Below are 8,409 nucleotides of genomic sequence, written 5' to 3' on the forward strand. Positions count from 1 at the left end.
GGTCACCTCAGCTCTCTTACCTGCAGCTCTGGCTGTCCCTCACAAAACAGCTGAACCCCTCCTGCCTTTCCTGTCCTGCTAGTAACATCCCACTGAAAAACAATCCCTCCGTGGTCACCAGAGAACAGCCAAGGAGGACACGGGGCAGAGCCACTTACAAAGGGAACAGTGAGGTGGCCCTGGGGTCCGCATGGTTACAGAGAAGTCAAGTATGGCACAAATGCTCTCCAAGACTAGGCAGACCGTAGTCAGGTGCTGTGGAATAGCAAGGATCCCTCGCAGCACTCAGCCTTTCTGTACTGGGGATGTCAAACAGCATGAACACGGGTGCAGTTGTCTAGCCAGAGCTACAGCCATGGGGACTTACTCTACAAATTGCGCATACTTGGCCCTCAAAAGCCAGCATTTTGTCTCAGAGTTCAACAAAGCCAGTGTTTATCTCAATGTGGTCACATAGCAAACCTGTTTCTTTCACCTCCTCTCCAGAAAATATCTCCTGTTCAAAAAAAAACAAAACCACAGATGGTTGCTGTTCATGCTACCCATCTGAAATTTTGAGTCAAGTTAGCTTTTGGTGCTTTGTTTCTATCACCAGAGTCCTTGAAATTCCCACAGAAGTATGCAGGCACTCAGAAGAGAACAGAGAACTGGTTGATTGATTACCTTGCTCTCCATCTGAATTGCACTCCATTAGCTAATGCCATTCAGCTTGTGACATCTTAGTTGCCTTAGGCATATACTGGTACAGCCCTGCTAAAGGCAGGTACTCTGATAAAACTGCAGGGATAAAACTGGCAGAGAATCTGCTCTCACATCTGAGGCCATGCCTGGGCCAACAAAACCAAACAAAAATAGAGAAGTTTAGAAGCCAGCTACTGAAAGTATTGAACAGGTAGTTCCCAAGAAAGTGTCTGTGGACAGGAGGAGTGTCACTAAGATGACTTCACCTTTGACAAGACAAAGGAAAAGTATAATCACATTTTGTACATCAATAGACACACAAATTCAGCAACTGAAAGATTAATGAGAGAATGGGCTTATTTGCTTTCCTATCACTTTGTCTTATCTCAGGGCTGGAGGAAATACACTAGAAGATTGCCCAGGTAGTATTTTAGGCCAAGTTCTCTGTTGACATCAACATTAGGAGAGAGTACTGGTTAAAAAGAGATGCCACCTTAGTCTAGTATCTCTGCAAAGATCAACATTTAAGCAGTATTTTTTAAGACCTAGAGAAAGCTCAGCAGGACCCCCAGAAATGCTTCTGCAGAAGCAACAAGCAGCAACCTCTGCGACCAGGCTTCGATTCAAAACAGATCAAAGCATTTGGCTGACCCTGGAAATGAACTAATGCTTTCTAAGGCTACAGATAATCTCACTAAGACCATTACCCAACTCACAATGAACTGATAAAAACGTTTTCACTGCTTCTCTATGGAAGTTGTCTCTGTCATTTGCACTTCCCCTCCCTCCTTAGAGGAAACTCCTTCAGACAAATTTAAATTACACTTGCGGACCTGTATTAGTATCTCATCACATGAGTTTCTTCTTTGCTATCATCTGAGCTGTGAACTCAGTGCCACTTTTTTTCCAGGACTGGGAGATGAAGCTTGCCTTTTAAGAAACTTCTCTATGGAACACTCAACTCACAAAACACTCCGTTTACAGAGGAAAAAAAAGTTAAAATATGTTATCCTGGTTTGCCTCAAACACAGATGGGGAAACGCTCCAGAGAAAAATCCCAGCTGTCAATCTGCACTGCAGACCTCTACTTCATACTGATGTTAGAGGGAGTTCCACCCAGCAGATGTGTGCAGACAATGCAACAAAAATCTGCAATGCAGACAACAGATCCACAATGCAGATCAGACGCTAGGATTTTACTCACAGGGTGATAATTCAGCTTCGCTGTTCCCACTACAGAATCACAGAGAAATGCTGAGGCTGGAGGGGGCCTCTGGAGATCATCTACTCCAACCCCCTTGCTCAAAGCAGCGTCAGCGACAGCAGGTTGCCCAGGACTCTGTCCCATCATGTTCTGAATATCTCCAAGGATGGAGATTCCACAACTTCTCTGGACAACCTCTGCCAGTGTCTGGCTACCCCTCCCAGTAAAAAAAAACCCAAAGCCAAAAAAAATCCAACCCAAAAACCATTTCAGAAAAAAAAAAAAAGAGCTGCTTCTTATGTTTGAATGGTATTTCCTGAATTTCCATTTTTGCCCTCCGCCTCTTGTCCTGTCACTGGGCACTACGGCGAAGAGCCTGGCCCCATCTTGTGTGCTCCCTTCCGTCAGGTATTTACATTGATAAGCTTCCCCCAAGCCTTCTCACCTCCAGGCTGAGCAGTCCCAGCTCTCCTGGCCTCCCCTTCTATGTCAGATGCTCCAGTCTCGTCATCTTCTTCATGATCCTTTGCTGGACTCTTTCCAGTATGCCCCTGTCTCTCTTGCACTGCGGAATCCAGAACTGGACCCAGCGCTCCACATGTGGCCTCACCAGTGCTGAGCAGAGCGGAAGATGGACCTGCTGGTGACGCTCTTCCTAATGCCACCCAGGATGCTGTTGGCCGCCGCCCTTGCTGCAAGGTCACGTTGCCGGCTCATGGTCTAAGTTGTTGTCCACCAGGACCCCAAGCTTCTTCTCAGCAAAGCTGCTTTCCAGTCAGTCAGCCCCCAGCACATACTGGGGCATGGGGTTTTTCCCTGCCGCGGAGCAGGACTTTGTGCCTCCCCTTGCTGAACTGCATGAGGTTCCTGTCAGCCCAGTTCTCCAGCCTGTGGAGGTCCCTCTGGATGGCAACACACCCACCAGGTCTACCAACCACAGCCCCTCTTTTGGGGGCGGGGGGGTGTTCATCTACAAACTTGCTGAGGGTGCGCTGTGCCCCATCATCCAGGTCATTCATGTTAAACAGCACAAACCACAGTTGTATAGGCCATAACACAGCCATGCTGGGGCACGGGCGACCGGGGCGGAAACCGATCTGTGTAAAATAGATTGAATCAGTTTCTGCTATTATAAAATTTTCACTCATTATTGTACCGCTGCTTCAAAAAGAATGACATATAGAAGATGACAAATCTGAGTTTAACCTCAATTCAGAAAAAAGTGAAATGAGTTTGGAAAAAAGAGACCAACACGGCTGATATTCTGCTGCAGCACAAAACTAAGGAGCCTGTATTCTGTTGATACCAAACAGCAGCTTCTGTAAGAAATTAAGACAGTTTTGCTAGCAGAAGAGCTGATGTATCAGGATAACACAATTATTTATATGACATAATGAATTAGAAAGCAGAAAAGCACTAAGCACTTTTTTTTTTCTGAGAACTAATGCAATGAGCAAACACGCAAAGCCCAAGCAACACAAAGAAAACCTACGTGTCAGCTCATGGCTTGCCAACACCATCTTCAGGTGCTCAGAAAGTGCCTTGGCTACATTAGAATCAGCATTAAAGCAGTGGAGAAAAAAGGTCAACAGTTAAAGGCCATACTGATTCCAAGTCTGCAAGCTTCACAGAGTTTTTGTGAAAGCCAGTGGGCACTCCACAGACGGGAATTTGCTGTATCTAGCCCAGGCCACTTTGACTAATACATCATTCAACAGCATCGCTCATGATTCAGCAAAAACACTCTGCCAAGTTTAGCAGATTTCTAACATTAATCAACACAGAGGCACGTTTCAGTGCACGAGCACCGCTTTGAAATACCAAGCCACACGCTCACCTGCAGTAAATCAGTAGAACTCCACAGAAGTCAACTGAGTTTTATGCCAATTTACACCAGTTTTGGCCCACCCCATTTACACTACTACACTCTCTCATTCTTTTACTCAAGTACTGCAGGCATTGCAGGTAATCACATTAGAAGCAACTTTAAAACTATTTAGGAAGCAAAGAAACTCTCACAAGGAGCTACAGTGCCAGAAGAGGAATCCAACTTTCTCAACATCTTCAGAATGAATCTGAGTATTACTTTATCATGAGTAATACTGTTTGGAATTAGGGCAGGCTTAATTGTAACTGCTACAAGCAGCCGGAAGGATAACAAGCATCTTTTTGATTCAGGAGCAGATACTACTGGTGACAATTACATGACAAAAATCAGTCTTGAGGTTCCAAGTACTGGAAAGAGAAATGTTACCTTCTTCTTAGAAACTCCAACTACAGATGCTCACGCTGATCTAAATGCTGCTTGCGCACATCATTTAAGAGGAAGCAAAAGAAGCTTCTGAGAGTTTTCCTTTTTACAAGAAATGCTTGTCAGTAGCTCTCATTTACAAGAAACACAACTTCAGGTCTAGCCCTTTCTCAGCTGAGCTGAGAGAAAATTTGCTCTGACAAGGAACTGCAAGAGCTCACATGAAAGCAGAGACAGATCAAAGCTACAGACATAACAGAAGGAAGCCCTGGGCACAAATGGGGACCCAAAGCCCACATTCCTGGGTCAATTGCCACACCTCAGAATAAAGGCCTTTCCACCAAAAGAAGATACAAGATTGCTCTTTGCCAGAGTACTGGTGCTGCACTGACAGCAAAGTTAAACTACAGGCCTGGTTTCAAAACAACCAGAGTCAATTTATAAAGTTTAGATCCATTTATAAAGTTCACGTGGAAACCAGCTAACACATGATAGCTTTAGCAGTCTTGCTGTGAACACTTCAGTAGATTCAGATCCAAAAATTATTACAACTACAAATAATTGTCCCAATCTGCAAACTACAGGCACAGCGGCTCTGACATCAGCATGTGCTGAGTACTCAGATGGATAGTGTGATAATTTCCAAATGAGACCTTTCTATTACATAAGAGAGTTTCCAGAAGTTGCCAGTTGGCAGCCTAACAGGCAAAAACCAGATAAAAGAACAGCCATTAGCAAGTTAGGGGGGTAAGGAGTGTTGACAGTTCACGGCAGCTTACCTACACCTTGCTGTCTATCTGCAAAGGCACTGCTAGGCTGGGCTTTAGAATTTCTGGCAAAGGAATCTCCAGCAAAATACAGCAGTTACCAAAAATCATTCTGCATGGGGAGGCAAACCAGACAAAACCTTCATCAGAAAGCACAGGGTCAAAAGAGAGATACACAGAGCAGGGGGTGCAAACAGGGGACTCCAAGCAACCCATAGCTGGTAGTCAGAGCATTCCTGGGGGAATCAACAATTCAATCCATTGGATGCATGACACCTGCAACAGGTATGGGGATTTCCAATGTGTCCCAGGTAAATGTTTAGCATAGATTCTCTCTTGGGTTTCATCAAAAAAACAAATCTCAAATTGATCTTTCGATGCATAAATGGCTAGTGTTTTCCCAAGACGGAACACAGTTTTCTCTCCAGATCTGATTGTCATACTCAATTAACTGGAGCTAAGTATCCCTTTTTCCTCCTCCTTCAAAGCTCTTCACACTAAGAAGAAACGCAGGACCTTAGCAAAGATTAAGCTCTTATCCATCAGCCTTAAGATTATTTTGGGACATTGCATGACTGCTATTGTTGTTATTCCCTTCAAAATATTCCTGAACTCGTACTTGCAGGTTTTGTGGTCTCAAAACCAAACCAAATCTGTCCTTGATGGGATTGGATCTGGAGAATGTTTTACCACATCCTTTAGGAAAGCATCACAGTACAACCTACCACGTAACTTCATTGCCATCAGCCAGCCATTTAAAAGCAGATGAAACTGTATAGGAATTTCCTTTGGAGTGCCGCCTTTAATTTGCATAAGCAAGAAGCATTAAGAACTCAAAGCTTCAGCAATTCATCTAACACACTTAGCTCAGCTCATCACACTCTCTCTGACTGCCAAGACTAAGAAAGCCACTATCCCATTTTCTCATTGGCAATCAATTATACACCATGACAGCCTTAATTCAATAACAGCATGAGCAACTTATGGACCACAGGACATGCGCAGACTGCCAGGAGAATAAATCTCTTCCAGAGCCCGCATTCCCCTCCCCCCAAGTGCCCTTCAAGGGCAAGCCGCAGGCTGGAGGAATAGGCCAGGTGGCCACCAGCCCCTTTCCAGGGCTATTCTGCCTGAAAACCCAGCTGCTCCTGCCCATTAGGTGACACGCCAGGACAGTCAGTTCACATCAGGAAACCCTCGACCTCTGCATGTGCACAGAAAGACCACGCTGGGCGTCACCACATGCCAAGAGGCCAGGGGGTCATGGCATAGGATTAACCCGAATAAGATATGTGGTCCCCTCCACCAGGGTGATTAGACACGATTTATAGCATAACAGTAGTGACAACAGTACCTTTCATTAGCAGCACTTCGAGTACTCAAAGCTGCAGCACAAGCTGTGACTGGTTTCTTAGGCACTTGTGCTTTACATCTTTCCTACCTTCCCCACAGCAACACATTCTCTGATCTGCTGTGTCTCCTGCTGCTCTGCTCTCCTTGGGCTTTTCCTCCAAATAGCGCCCTGCCTGCTTGTGTGGTCACATATGGCGCCTCCTTCACAGCTACAGATGTGCTGATTACATAGAGAGGATGTTAGCACTGCTCAGCCAGACAGCAACTCTGGGAAGTCAGCTTCTCTCTCTCCTATCCATTCCTTCACTGGGACCCTTTCTTATCCTACCAGCAGTTTTCACAAAGCAGAGAGGAACTAAATGCCTGTCCTGATTTCAGCTGGGATAGAGTTCACTGTCTTCCTAGTAGCTGGTACAGTGCTATGTTTTGAGTTCAGTATGCAAAGAACCTTGATCACACTGATGTTTGCAGTTGTTGCTAAGTAGCGTTTAGACTATAGTCAAGGATTTTTCCGCTTCTCATGCCCAGCCAGCAAGAAAGCTGGAGGGGCACAAGAAGTTGGCACAGGACACAGCCAGGGCACCTGACCCAAACTGGCCAACAGGGTATTCCATACCATGCGACGTCCCATCTACTATAGGAACTGGGGAGTGGCGGGGGGGTAAATCGCTGCTCGGGGACTAGCTGGGTGTCGATTGGGCGGGTGGTGAGCAATTGCACTGCGCATCATTTGTACATTCCAATCCTTTTATTATTGCTGTTGTCATCTTATTAGTGTTATCATTATTAGTTTCTTCTTTTCTGTTCCATTAAACCGTTCTTATCTCAACCCACGAGTTTTACTTCTTGTTCCCGATTTTCTCCCCCATCCCACTGGGGGGGGGGTGTGTGAAGTGAGTGAGCGGCTGTGTGGTGCTTAGTTGCTGGCTGGGGTTAAACCACAACAATACCTTTGAGATGTCTACCATTCTGTTAAGCTACTGATCAAGTTCAGCTATGCTTAAGAACTTAACAGGAAGGCTGACTGAGAGATATACAGCAATTTCCTTTGGAAAAGGATAGGCGGTTTTCCTTAGGAAACCAGGCTAAAAATTATGTCAACAGGAATTGCAAGGCATCCCAGTTTGATATTAGTAGGTAGAGGCTTTTAGTCGCTCATGGTGGAGACAACTAAACAGTGCATTATTAAACACTTCCTTATCAGAATAAAGGCTATCCTTAAGTTAGTGCCTTTTCCTATATACAACTCCCTGCCCACATACAGTTTCTTCTGAAAACCTGCAAGGAAGACTGGGCTAGCAACTTCAGTAAGCCAAGCAACTAAGCACAGACCCGGGAACAGCCTTGTATACCCACAGGAGTGCCGCACGGACATTTGAGACTCACGTGGTTGGAGAGGTATACCACCATCCGCATTTAAAAATACGTTTGTCCTCTGTGTGTGGTGGGGGTACCGTAGTCCATGTCAAGGACTGGGGGTGATCTGCATGCTTACAAAGACAGACCTGGAAGCCTTGCACAGCTGCAAAACAAATGCTCAGAGTTTATTATGGTACCAGATTCACGTGACGTACGTCGGGCAGAGAAGGGTGGTCAAGGACAGGCATTGGGCAGTCCTCAAAGCAGGACTTCTTTACCACCAGGACTTTGTTTAGCCATGGAGCTTCAGCTCAAACTCTCATTCCCATTTTGGAAGGGGATTTCTTCCCTGCCTTTCCGAGGCACAGCTCTGTTAGGACACCCACAGTCCATCTGAATTTCTCAACTTGGGTCTTTTCATGTGTCTGATATTTACAGGGACAGAATCTCTGGCTTTGCTTGTCATCAATAATACATCTATCCTATGAAGAACAAGACGACTGGGACACCAAAAAAAACCCCCAACCCGAAAGACAGAGAAGTCCATTTCTCTTTCAACTGCCTGAAAAAACACCCTCCTCCTGGACCCCTGTGCGTATACGCAAAGAGAGAGAGAATGCAGCCTTTGAACAGTAACTGGCATAAATCTTTCTCCTCTGATCATTTGCCCTCTGACTCATAAATCTCAATCCACCAAGAAAATAGTGCACAGCTCTCACAAACCATGACATGCACCTAGAAGGGAGCCACAATTAAAAGAAGAGACAAGAGAGACAAATGATATGGCAGCCATT

This window comes from Buteo buteo, unplaced genomic scaffold (genome assembly GCF_964188355.1).
Source record: "Buteo buteo unplaced genomic scaffold, bButBut1.hap1.1 HAP1_SCAFFOLD_59, whole genome shotgun sequence".
NCBI classification, from domain to species: Eukaryota; Metazoa; Chordata; class Aves; order Accipitriformes; family Accipitridae; genus Buteo; species Buteo buteo.